At 40.8% G+C, this 13,199-nt stretch overlaps 1 long non-coding RNA gene across 1 annotated transcript; it reads left to right on the forward strand.

The window, feature by feature from the left end:
- Window positions 1-2,074: 2,074 nt before the first annotated feature.
- Window positions 2,075-6,901, forward strand: LOC131755132 (uncharacterized). Its single transcript, XR_009335399.2, has 3 exons — window positions 2,075-2,132; window positions 3,425-3,514; window positions 6,653-6,901. It is a non-coding gene; the product is annotated as an uncharacterized lncRNA (long non-coding RNA).
- Window positions 6,902-13,199: the final 6,298 nt, after the last annotated feature.

Consider the following 13,199-nt stretch of genomic DNA (forward strand, 5'->3'; position numbering starts at 1 on the left):
TTGAAAAGAAAGGGTAGAAATCCTGAAATCGTGCTCTGGGGCTGCAGAGTGGCAGGGGTGGGGGTAGGTAGGTGCTCAGTCGTGGAGGACTGAGCAACTGCTATTGTGACTTTGGCTTTACCATCAGGCAGGTTTGGCTTGGGAAATAAGCCCTCTTCCCACCAAATTGTCCTTAGAGGGTTGGCTTTAATATTATGCCCAAACTCGGTTTGAATTATGAGATAAGAAACAACCACATTCACTGTTTTATCTCCAGTAGTGAACACAGTGCCTGAGTCATAAGTACTCCATAAATACTTGCGGAATGAAATTATAGAATATATCGTAGGAATGTTGTTGAGGACTGTTCATTACATCACTTATTGCTCCCTATATAAATCGCCTCTTGAGAAATTTGTTTTAGTGTTAGCGTTAGAACAAACATTAAAACGTATGAAGATTACTTTTCCTTCATTTTTGCCTTGGCTGATAGGAAGCTTGGAGCTTAATTTTAAACTTAACCACAGCAAATATTTAGAACCTAATAGCTAGTGTAACTGTGATCTTTTCCTCCAGGATATCACCCTGGATCGGAAGGGGGCAAAACTGGAGAAAGGTCAGGCTGTTGCAGGCTTCCAGGTGTGAAACCTTTAGGAGGGAGAATTAATAACAGAGAGTGAGAGGGAAGAAGGCGTCAAGGATGACTTCTTAGTTCCTGGGTCAGGCAACTTGCAGAGGATGCCTTTTACCGGGATGGAGGTTGAGCGGAAATTAGCAAGTTAATTTTGATTATGTACATTATGAGGTTACCTGTGAGGCATTTAAGTACAAATGCCATCTAGATTTCATGGATCTGGAACTCAGGATAAATTTGGAGTAGGAATATATAGGTGAAACTCCTCCACACATAGTTATTAATTGAAACAATAGGAGCGGTTAAGATTCCCAGGGTGAGTGAGTCGAGTAGGAGAGAAACAGGGGGCTAGGACAGGGCTCTGAGTGTTACGGAGCAAGGGCTCGCTGCGCAACGCTCATAGAGGCCAATACTATGGCAGTGGCATTTGAGAAAAGAGCTTTATCTTGAGGTCGACTGATAAGGAGGTGGGAGGCAAAGCTCTCAAACCTGTCTCCTTGATCTATCGTCGGGGCAAAGTTTAAGGGGTTAGAGAAATTTCAAACCTGGACGGTGATTGGTTAGTCTTGAATTAGTCCATATGAGCTACTCATGCTGCTGGAAGCCAGGTTTTTCTTATTGAAGGACTTCTCACTTTGTAAAGGGCTCTGGTGGCAGCATTTCCGGAGGCAAGTCAGGTTTGTGGGTTCAAGCCCCACCCTAAGGGGGCCAATATAAAAAGTTACAGCTGCTGAAGTACTCAAAGGATTAGAGTCCCAAACCCTGGGTTAGAGCCTGTGGTCTTTGGATTTCTCTGCTTGTCTATGTTTGTCGGTGACTGTTTTATTTGTGAGGAATTGGCCAATAGGGTTAACTATTGGATGACTGCAGCAAAGCTTTGCTGACTCTGCTTCCTGTCATTTTGCTCTGGTTATCCTGAGGAAAAAACACTTCCAAAATGGGGAATGTTAACAGTACCCCTGCTAATTTAACAGGAAGGGGGGAAAAAAGAAAGAAAAACATTATCATATCAATCAGTCTAAGGAATTGAGTAAGCACAGTAAAAGTAATTAGGAAATATAAGGAGTAAAATCAGTGAAATGGGAGCTAGGAGAAATCATCAATTTTCCAAATGGGAGGTCAGCATGGATTAAAAAGCAAAGCTTTGTGTCTTTAGAGTGATTTGACAAAAGACAGATTAAAGAGAAACAAAACAGGTGGGGCAATGTTATTAGACAAATAGATATTTTAGGAAGGTTGAGATTGTTAAGGTAGTAACAGGACAAACTGATTTTACAATATATAATTACTTGCAGTTTAAATAAGAAATACAACAGTCAAACTTGGCCTACATTTAGCCAACTGTAAAATAAAGCAAAAAATCTTCCAAAACACAAGCAAAACTTGATAAGAACATTTTTTGTGAAAATAGCTCTTAAATACATCTAGAGAATGGCCTGAGAAGATTGAAGTATTTTGAAGATGGAGATGTTTCTAATGCAGATAATAACCAGAATCATCTGGGTATAGATCTCTATCAGTAAGTTTGTGCTTTGTTCTGTTTGTACCTGTCCTTTCTGATAACAATATGGTTCTTTTAGTGATGTGCTTTTATTCTGTTTTAATGTATTATGTTCTTGGTGTTCTATTTGACTTCCTACTGTATATGGTATACTGGAGTTATGAAAAAGAAGAAAATTATTTTCTTTTGTAACACTGCCTGACCCAGTATCAGCTGGGGTCAGGGGAAAATGGCCCAAGAATGGGTCTTCTAATTGTAAGACTATTTTACGATTAGACTTGGTTTGCAAAAGAGAGGAGAAATGGGACAAAAATCAGCTTTATACCTGTTTCTTGCAAGGGAGGAGTCTTTTACAATTAGACACATTTTAGTTTTTCTTCATAGAGAATTTTAACCCTCTTTTGTATGAGCCAAGCTATCAAGGAGCTAGCACTGAACTGCTTTTAAGAGTGTGTGTGTGTGTGTGTGTGTGTGTGACACACACACACACACTATTCTGAGCAATATAGCGAAGGAAGTCTGGTCAGCCAGCTGCAAAACTCAGACTTCACGAAGGGCTTGTTTTTCTTCAGAGAAGGAACTCCCAGATGGAGGACCCTTGGCTGTCCTACTATCAGCTCTGCCTTGCACTGTGGTTATCAACTTTCTTCAGATCAGTAGTAGGCAAGCACAAGTAGTGGGCTCACGACGTTTGACTTCGACTGGTTTTTCTAAGATATTTTGTTCAGCAGTTAAAACTGCTGAACAGTTCTCAGCAGTGAAACCTGAGTCTCTATATCAGAATAAGAATTTGCAGAAGATATGTAAAGTTATGGTTCAGAGGAAGGCCCTCAGAAAAAACCTGTTTTCCCTGAGTCAGAGCCCAGTGATGATCTCCACTTAACTACATTTGTCTCCTCCTTTGGTGCCTCCCGCCATTCCCCTGCCTTATGAAGGGGGAAATCCCTCTGAGTGGTGCCGAAGCTTCCACCAGCAATCCTCCTAGAGCCCCAGGTCTGGCCCCAGCCCTGTACCCTTCCTTACCAGATAGTCAACAGGGTCCTCCCTCCCCAAACCCGTGAGGGTACTCAATTTGACCCAGGGGGTACTCTGCCTCAGGCAGGGCAATATCCATGGAGACAACAAGTTCCCACAGGTCTAAATGACCAAGGTCAACCCAGGGGATCTGTATATGTGCCCTCCTCCTTTTCTCTCTCTGATCTGTATAATTGGAAAAAAGCATATTTAAAGCACAGCTTTCCATATATGCCTGAATGCCCTACTCCCTTGTTGAGGCAAGGTCTACTAACAAAATTAAATGACTTCCTCAGCAGAAAAAGCAAGCCTGCACCCTCCAAGCTGCACTACTACAACTGGGAGACAAGCCTCAACCAGAAGTCCCTGAAGAAATTCTACAAAAGGTAAGAGCATATGTTTGGGCTGACCGAATAGTAGCAGAACTCTGTCCAGGCACCAAGGCTCTATATTTAAAGCAGTGCCCTTTAAAGAGACATGCGAAAGAAGGTATAAAGCCTCTGCTAACCACCTGTCTTAAATCCCAATTAATCTGACCTTGTCATTCCCCATATAACACTCCAATCCTGCCGGTATGAAAACCTGGGACAAAAGATTATCGTTTTGTGCAGGATTTGGGAGCCATTAACCAAATTGTAGAGGATACACTCAGTGTGCCAAATCCTTATACAGCTTTATCTGGAGACTTTTGCTGGTTTACAATTCTGGATGTAAAAGATGCCTTTTATTGCACATCCCTAAATCCTGAGTCCCAGGAACTGTTTGCCTTTGAATGGGATGATCCAGAGACTAATATAAAACAACAATATTGTTGGATGGCACTCCCGCAAGGATTTAAGAATGCTCCCACCATCTTCAGGGAAGCCTTAGCCAAGGATTTAAGGGACCTCCAATTAAATGAGGGAATGTTACTTCAATATGTGGATGCTAATAAAACTAAGGAAGCTTCAGACCAAAATACAATCCTCACTTAAAATTTTTGGCAGACCAGGGATATAAAGTCCAAGGGAAAAGTGCAAATTTCTCAACCAACTGTAAAATATCTAGGATTTGAGTTATCAAAAGGACAAAGAAACTGACTGCCAGATAGAAGGGAAGCATTAGCTAGGGTGGTTGTACCCACCACCAGAAGGCAATTGCAAGGATTCTTAGGAATGGCTGGGTTTTGTCATATTTGGATTCCTAACTTTGGACACATGGCCAAACTCCTATATAAGGCTCTTAGAGGAAATGACAATGAACCATTAAGCTGTACTCTGGAATGCCATAAGGCATTCCATACCATAAAAAAATTGAAGAAGTCTATTCTAGCAGACCTGACCTGACTACCTGACTGATCAGCCTTTAGAAAAGCCAGATGTGGAAATGTTTATGGATGGGAGAAGCTTCATGGACTGGGGACTTCAAAAGGATGGGTATGCAATAGTAACTCATCAGGGGCTTCCCTGGTGGCGCAGTGGTTGAGAGTCCGCCTGCCGATGCAGGGGACGCGGGTTCGTGCCCGGTCCAGGAAGATCCCACATGCCGCGGAGCAGCTGGGCCCGTGAGCCATGGCCGCTGAGCCTGTGCGTCCGGAGCCTGCGCTCCGCAATGGGAGAGGCCACAACAGTGAGAGGCCCTTGTACCACCAAAAAAAAAAAAAAAATAGTAACTCATCAGGAAGCCCTAGAAGCAGAAGACCTCCTCCAGGTACATCTGCCCAAAAGGCAGAGCTCATAGCCCTCATGAGAGCCCTGCACCTTGGAGCTAAGGAAAAGGTAACCATTTATTTATTTATTTTTAATAGTGTTTTTGCTTTTTTTTTTTTTTTTTTCGGCCACACCATGTTTCATGTGGGATCTTAGTTCCCTGACCAGGGTTTGAACCCATGCCCCCTGCAGTGGAAGCACAGAGTCTTAACCACTGGACCACAAGGGAAGTCCCCAAGGTTACCATTTATACTGATTCTAAGTATGATTCTAAGTATGCCTTCTCTGTAGTGCATGCCCATGGGGTCATAAGGAAAGAGAGGTCTACTAATATCAGGAAGGAAACAAACATGGAGAGGAGATACTGGCCATATTAGACTCTGTTATAATGCTGAAAGAAGTAGACATAGTACATTGCCCAGGCCACCAAAAGACTGATAGTTATATAGCTAAAGGAAATAATTTGGCTGATCGGGCTATAACACAGGCAGTCAGAAATCGAAATGGATCTAGAGAGAGCAAACTAATGGGGATTTCACGATGACTCTCAGAAGACTTAGATGGTATTCGGTACCAAACAACCAAATAAGGCTGGATTTATAATGAATAGGGACTACTGCTTACACCTGAGCATTTAATGGAAAGAATTATTACTCATCTACATCAAGGAGCCCATTATGGGAGGGATGCAACCTATCATTGGCTACAAAGGTTTATTGTTGGTTCACAAATTCAAAGGACCATCCAAAAAGTAATACAAAATTGCCTGATCTGCATCAGAAACAATCCTAAAACCAGGCCACGCCCGATAATAAAAGGGTTGCAAACCTGAGGGACAAAACCAGGAGATGATTGGTAAGTAAACTTTACTGTTATGCCAAGAACCATGGGAAATAATAGACATTTGCTCATATTTGTGGACACCTTCACAGGATGCGTTGAAGCATTTCTATGCTGAACAGAGAAAGCTTCTGAGGTAACAAGGGCCTACTAAAAGAAATCATCCCTCCTTTTGGGTTGCCTCTTTCTATTCAAAGTGGCAGTGGAGGAGACTTCATAGCCAAGATAACTCAAGGGGTGTCTCAGACCCTCGGAATATAGTGAAAGTTACATGCTTCATGGAGACCTCAGTCTATGGGAAAGACTGAAAAGATGAATCCTACCTTAAAAGAGACAATCACCAAATTATGTCAAGAAAACAACTTAACTTGGGATAAGGTCTTACCAGTTGCCCTGCTTAGGGTAAAAGCCCCTAGAAGCAAGCTCCAAATGAGCCCTTATGAAATGTTATATGAGAAACCCTTCCTTAAGACAAAGTATTATTACAGTTTTGAAAAGGATCATGCAGCATGAGTAGCTCATATTGTAGAAGAATTAGATACTATAACATGTTTTCATGGTTTCCCAAAGGAGTAAGGTCTGTTTTTGAAGGACTGTTAAAGTTAAGAGTCATAGTTCTGTGTATCTTAGGGTTAATCCTTTCACTCATCAGATTTTGTACTTACTGTCTATCATGTATATTTAAAAAGGCCTCCCCGACTCACATGATGATTGCTCAAGACAAGAGTTCAAGCTAGAATTTTCAAATATTTATAATTAAATGCAAAACAATTTCCTTCCTGTTATAAAAATCCACACCCCCAATCAGCAGGAACAGCTAGAATGGCCATTGCCCTATTTGCCTCAAGAGTAAGGAATGTAGGAAGAAAAAGGGGGGAATTGAAATAGCACGTTAAACATCGACCAGCTTCAACTGTTTCGGTCTCTTTAAATAGGTTGTTGATTAAGCAAACTGAAATAGCACCGGCTTAAACTGGTTTTACTTCCTTAAAACAGGTTGGTGATTAATCAAAGCTGGAGTTATTTTACAGCGATAGCACTGTGCATGTGCAAGACAGAAACCTGTGTCTCCAGGATGACCTTGGAACCAAGAATCTTCAGTCTACAGAACTCAAAGAATAGAAATCTTGCCACCAGAGCCCTTTACAAAGTGAGAATTCCTTCAATAAGGAAAAGCTGACTTCCAGCAGCATGAGTAGCTCATATGGACTAATTGAAGACTAACCAATCAACATCCAGGTTTGAAATTCCACTAACCCCATAAATTTCATCCCAGACTCTGGGTTGAGGAGACAGATTTGAGAACCTTGCCTCCTGTCTCTTTGTCAATCAACCTCGTGATAAAGCTCTTTCTTTTCTCAAAAATCGGTGCCTTAGTACTGGCTTCTATGCACATCAGGCAGTGAGCCCTTGCTCAGTAATGTAGGGAACACCACCATATAAGGGAAGGGCAGAGAAAGAGAGGCCTGAGAAGGAGAATGATAAGGAGTGGCAGAGATAGAAAAGACTTAGGTATCGAGGAAGCCAAGAGAAGAAAGGTTCGAAGAAGAAGGGAATGGACAGCAGTGTCAGATGGAACTGAGAGGTCAAGTGATGGATGGACCAAGTGTCTCCTGGATTTGACAAAATATTCTTTGGTCACTAAAGTGAGAGCGGTTTCAGTGAAATAGTGGGGTGAAAATTAAATAGAAGTGGGTAGTGAGTGGGAAGTAAGTGTAGACATCTTCAAGAAGTTTAGTTGAGGTGAACAAGTACAGTATTGGGAGGTGTTTGATTCAGGAAGTTAAGGGAGAACTGCCTTTTGTAAATGGGATAAGTTTCTATGTATGTTTAAATGTTAATAGAAAGAAGGCTATAGATAGCGAGATGCTGAAAATACAAGAGACAGGATAATCGAGTGAAGTGCTTAAGAGGGTAGGAAAAGATGAGAAATAAATGTAAAAGTCATTAGCCTCAGAAGGAGAAGGTACATATTGTCAATGTTGACAGGGGGGAAAGAAGAAAGAATAGGCATAAGTGGAGTTACATTTATAGTGTGGGAATTAGAGGGGTTTGTGGGGGGATAGTTTCTTTTTTTCTGCAGAATCAGTGGGGTGGGGGGTTAGGTTTGGTACTTCTTGAAGATTTGAGGAACATGGGAAAGTGAAATATCCGCAGCATACACGGGAGAGAGGGTGATGGCGAGGTAACCAGAGGTTTAGCTGGTCCCCAGGTGATTCTGATATAGGAGTTCTTCAGATCACACTTTGAGAACTACTGATAGGAGGGTATTATTTTATTCTGGGAGAGTTTTTTTACAAAATGGGAGAAAATTGCCAGCTGTGGGGGCAGGGGGGATAATTAACACAAAAAGGTGTCATTGATGGGGCAAAATCTCCAAGGAAATGGGAGTTGTGATAAAGTAGAAAGGAGGAAGGATCAGTCTTGGACAGGAGATGTGTCACCTCTCCAGCTAAGATCAGCCTTAGGCAGAGAGAGCCTGAAATCCTCTTTCCATTAAGATGGGAAAGGAGGTAAAGATAAACATGGAGGCAGGTAACATTGGTAGTTTCACTTCCAACAGAATTTTTCCCCAGTGATAATCTCCAGCAAGCTTGGAAAAGAGAAACTATCAATAACATTATACCTAGCATTATGCTAAATCTTTCTCATGCAGTGTGTCATTTAATCCTCCTAGTAACTTAACTGGAAGGTCTTATCACCATTTCGTAGAGAAAGAAACTGAGGTTAGAGAACAGAAGTTAAATAACTTGTCCAAGGATGCACAGATCTTAAGGGCAGAGTCTAGGTAGTCTGAACGTGGACCCATGTCAGTCTGACATCTGAGCCTACACTATGAGCCATAGATATTATACTGCCAGACTCATTGGGGAAGGGGTAGTAATTTGTGTGACATTTTTGCATGGATGATACCATGCAACATGGTAGCATGGGAGATTGAAACTGTTTTTCCTTCATGACTTCTCACCAGTAAGTCTTTCTTCCTACCATCACCTCAGTCCTGATTGATGGCTTTTTTTCCCCCTGAATATCGTTTAGAACTTTGTTGCAAATGGCAGAAAACTGACTCAAGCTGGCTTAATATGAAAAAAGAAAAGGAATTAATTAGCCCATGTAATTGAAAACTTCAGAAGGCTTAGCTGGGTAGAAGCTCAGATAATAATGGTTTCTGGTTCTTTTGAAGCCTCCAGCGCCATCTCTCACTCTTTTGCCTTTTCCGTGAAACTTTATCGGTGACTCCTAGCTCCTCTCTGGGTCACACAATGGCTATAGCAGTTCTATCTCTTTACCAATCAGTATATCTAGAAACAAAGGTTTCCCCCCCATATAAACAAATCCTGGGCCTCAGTCATTCGCAAGATGAGACGTGTTTTTTAAGTTATAAGAAATCATTTCTAACCATCTCTGGAGTTGAAGCGGAAGTCAAACCCACCCACATGAGCTAAAGGGGTACAGGTAGTTCTTCAGAGGAGACTCAGAGCTGTTTTTACCAGAAAAGGGTGACTGGATGATGAGGGGGAAACAACAGATGTTTGCATGCCTCTCTCCCAGCTTTTTTCCCCTCATTAATCAACTTCCTATGTGATTGTCAGTGACTCAAGCTGAAGTTGCTGACCTTTTGCAGAAGGAGGTGGGCTTAATACTCTCTACAACTCTTACCGGTCACATCTGTGTCTATACATCTTCACCATTTCCTTGTTTAGACGTCTCTATTGGCTCCACATTGCCCACGGAAGAATGATTTACAATATCAGTGGTTAATGGTCCACCACTCCACTTCCATGCTGTTTTAAAGTCCTGGAATACTGGCATTTCTGTTGGTGTGATACGGTTATTTTGGAGTTTAAAAAATCTGAATCATTTATGTCTTGATACATACCAGAGACATGTTTCATTAAAATCTTGAATCAGATATAAGTGCACTTGTTTAGAAAGCCATCTTCTATACTTCCGTAATCCTTAAGCAAAAGAAGAAAATAACAACCACCAAAGCAAAGCTTCTAATGCAAGAATAGTTCTTATCTATTACAAAGGTTTCCAACAAATGGAATAGGAACAGAACACTATTGGTATTAATATGGTGTCCACATTAGAATCTCCATTTATGTAAGATGAGACAGGAAGATGAAGACAAATGAGAAATACTTTCTTTGAAGCAAACAAACAAAAACAGCTTGTTACAAACAAATATTTTCCCTGCAAAGAAAGAAAATATTCCCCCCCCCCAAAAAAAATCTCCTCAAACTTATTAACCAAGAGATAGGGTTGTTTGAAGAAGATAAGGGACTAGAGAAAATACTGATATTTAAGAACATCTTATAACTATCTCCTTATCATTCCCTTAACCAGCATACATTCAGAATTTTTTAGCAACTGGAAAGTTTTTCACAGCTCGATGATATCGTTGATAGACTAATATCACTTTAAAAACAATTATAATTTTACTTCATTTGAAATCCGAATTAAACTATTTTATGTAGAATTTCCTTTAAGCAATATTTTATTTTTATATTAAAGTGATATGTTTAATATATTTCAGTATATTTGCATTTATGCTTATGAATTTTTATATTTGAAATGTATTAAATACTTAGTTTTACTGATCTCGGGTACTTAAGATGTGAAATAAGTACCAAAACCTCCTGAAATTTTATCCAGTATTTAAATGACTGTTTAGCTTGGAGCTGGAGGCCCTTCCTGTCAGCCCCTTGTCTACAGTCCCAGCTGCCCTCCTGCATCCCCATCCCAGGGATGGATATGTTCATCTGTGTTTCCTTTTCCAAGTGGAGCTTGGATCCTGTCACCTCTATTCCTTTGCTGGAGGCCCCGTCTTCAATTTTTACCTATAAAGGTTACATGGAACGAGCACAACTGGTAGAATGGAATCTTAAAGCAAATTCATTTGTGTCTCCCACTATCTTTTAAAGTCTGCGCCAAGGGGCCATTTCTCTCTTACATTTAGAAAAGACAAAGGTTGTCCCTCAGAGATAATAACAGTACTGTCACCTTTTAGGGCACAAAATGTCAACCAGGCATTTAAATGTGAGTCTTAGATGAGAAATGTTGTAACTTCAACTTACAGTTGAAGTGTCTCCTCTCCTCCAGCTTCAGCTGGCTGCAGGCTAGAAGTCTGAAATTTGAAGATCAGGGAGAGAGGGGCTCTTGGCTTCTCTCTTTCCTCCTCTCATGCTCCTGCTTTGCTTCTCCCATCTTACAAACTTGTTTTTGGCCTTTTCAGGGTCTGGAGCCTGAGGAGGGGAATTCGTGGATTCATAGAATTCTTGGTTGATTGATGCTGTGGAAGTGATCTAGCTGGTGCTCTCTGGACCTTGCAGATATTTGAAGCCAATTTCCCCCTTGAGGGACTTTCATGGGTTCCTTAGAGACCTTCCCTTTCCCCACTTCTGCAGCATCCACATGTCCAGTAGCAGTTCATTTCCAGCTTTCAACCCCACAGGAGGCCATTTCGACCAGGGGCTAAGCATAACCATGCCAATTCCCTTTCCCTCAGGGATCTCATTTGGTCCATAGGAAACACCATTCATCCAGACAGACTCTGGGAGTGTAGCTACCTCCCCACACCTCAGCCCTCGAGAGTTTGATTTCTCCAGTGTGATCCAGTCAGCAGACCTGTGTCCCTCAAACTGTAGGAGACACACATTAAGCTCCACAAATGGTTCCTTCAAAGTCCTGTCCTTTGGTTTGAGGTAAGGAGCAGATATCCCTTCTCCTCATTCACCCTTAGTGAGGAGGGTAGAATTCTTCGTACACAGTAGTTCTTTCCAGAGAAATCCATTTCAAAAAGCTTCCTATCAGCATCCCTTTATGCCGTCAATGTGGGTGACTGATTGAGAGTTACCTGCCTCTCCCTTCTCCCCTTTTTACCATCTATGTTTTGGTCCAACACATAGCTATGGAATGTACCTCAACTGAAGCTTTTATTTTGACATCTTGTTACATCCCTAAAGGTCACTTTCATGCCTCTACCTCCACAAAATCTTCCTGATCAGCCCCAACGTAGTAATTTTCTACTTTGCCAAACTCTTAGGTGTGGATCATTATGCCATTCACATGATACTTATTTTCTGCCTTGTATTGTAGTTACTTAAGTACAATTATTTCCACCCAAAATTTGTAAGTTCCTCTAAGGTAGACACTATGCATCTTTGTTTTTATATCACTAAAATCTTACACACAGTTTGTACATAATATTTATTATATCCAAGAAATGGATCGCTCAATATTGCTGTGTATGGTAAAGTCTTGGAAAGTAGATAATCTTTCCAATTCAACCTCTGTCTACAGCCCTGAGTTTTAAGCACTGTGGCCAGTTGAGGATACAGGCACAGACAAGACATAGTCCTGTCTAGAAGCACTCATAATCAACAGAGGAGATGGTATATTACAAAAAGTTACATAAGTCTACAATAAAGGCGGGATCTAAAGGTTGTGCATAGGAGGGAGTGGTTAACTAACTAGGAGGCTCAGGGAAGTCTTCATGAAGTTGGAACTACTTGAATTTTTAAAAAAATTGAGCTATAATTTACATATCATGAAGTTCATGCTTTTAAAATATACAATTCAGTGATTTCTATTATGTTCACAAGGTTGTGCAACCATCACCACCTTGTAATTCCAAAACGTATTCATCACCCTCAAAAGAAACCTCATACTCCTGAGCAGTCTTTCTCCATTCCCCGTCCGCCAGCCCCTGGCAACCACTTATCTACCTTCTGTCTTTATGGATTTGCCATTTCTAGACATTTCACATAAATGGAGTCATACAATATGTGATCTTTAGCGTCTGGCTTATTTCTCCTAGCATAATGTCTTCAAGGTTAATCCATGTTGTAGCACATATCAGAATTTCCTTCCTTTTTAAGGTTGAATAATATTCCATTGTATGTATATACCACTTCATCCATTGATAGACATTTGTGTTATTTCCATCTTGGGGGCTATTGTGAACAATACTGCTGTGAACATGGGTGTGCAAATATCTATTCAAATCCCTTCTTTCACTTCTTTTGGGGAGACATCCAGAAGTGAATTGCTAAATCATATGGTAATTCTGTGTTTAATATTTTGAGAAATCTCATAATATTTCCCATAGCAGCTGCACAATTTAACATTCCCACCAGGAATGCAGAAGAGTAGCAATTCCTCCAAATCCTTGTCAACACTTATTTTCTGTTTTCTTTTTGTTTTTTTATAATAGCCATCCTAATGAGGTGAAGCGGAATCTCACTGTGGTTTGGGTTTGCATTTCCCCAATGATGTTGATTATCTTTTCATATGCTTGTTGGCCATTTGTGTATCTTCTTTGGAGAAATTTGTATTTAAGTCAAAAGGCTCATTTTTGGTTTTTTTTTTAACTTTTATTGAGGTATAGTTGTTTCACAATGTTGTGTTAGTTTCTACTGTACAGCAAAGTGAATCAGCTGAATGTATACATATATCCCCTCTTTTTTGGATTTCCTTCCCATTTAGGTCACCACAGAGCACTAAGTAGAGTTCCCTGTGCTATACAGCACGTTCTCAT

This window comes from Kogia breviceps, chromosome 1 (genome assembly GCF_026419965.1).
Source record: "Kogia breviceps isolate mKogBre1 chromosome 1, mKogBre1 haplotype 1, whole genome shotgun sequence".
In the NCBI taxonomy this organism is placed as follows: domain Eukaryota; kingdom Metazoa; phylum Chordata; class Mammalia; order Artiodactyla; family Physeteridae; genus Kogia; species Kogia breviceps.